Below are 568 nucleotides of genomic sequence, written 5' to 3' on the forward strand. Positions count from 1 at the left end.
AGGAAGGAAGGAAGGAAGGAAGGAAGGAAGGAAGGAAGGAAGGAAAAAACTGAAGTCTGCAAATCTGCTCTAGTTCAGTCCTTCATTTCAAAATCCATAAAATTATGTCTCAACGGGGATACAGAAATATCGCACTTATTCCGTCGTCCCAACCATGTTGGCATAATAAGCAAAGCCACATGACCAGACGAGTTCATATAGCAGAGAAGAGAAGGTTCTGGGCGGGAACCCAGATATCATGACTCCCAGCCCCACCAGGCTGGTGGCCACTAGCATGCATAGAAAGGCCATCCCATCCCCACAACGAAAGCCCTCCTCTCCTGGCAAGGGCAGCTCAAAGCCCCAAACCTCCCTCCGCTTGTTTTGTTCTTTGTGTGCATTTCCATTGCTCTGGTGGGAATGGATGGGGCTCTACATGGGCCCTCTCCTGCCCTGATCTTTCATGGCAGCCAAGGTCTCCCAATCCCTCACACCCTTCCACCCTCCCTGGCTTGCTTCCTCCGGTTAACGCTTGGCTCCATAATTTTTTTTTTATTTTTTATTTTTTTATTTTTATTTTTTTTTTTTT

The sequence above is a fragment of the Ailuropoda melanoleuca genome, chromosome 17 (assembly GCF_002007445.2).
Source record: "Ailuropoda melanoleuca isolate Jingjing chromosome 17, ASM200744v2, whole genome shotgun sequence".
Classification (NCBI taxonomy): domain Eukaryota; kingdom Metazoa; phylum Chordata; class Mammalia; order Carnivora; family Ursidae; genus Ailuropoda; species Ailuropoda melanoleuca.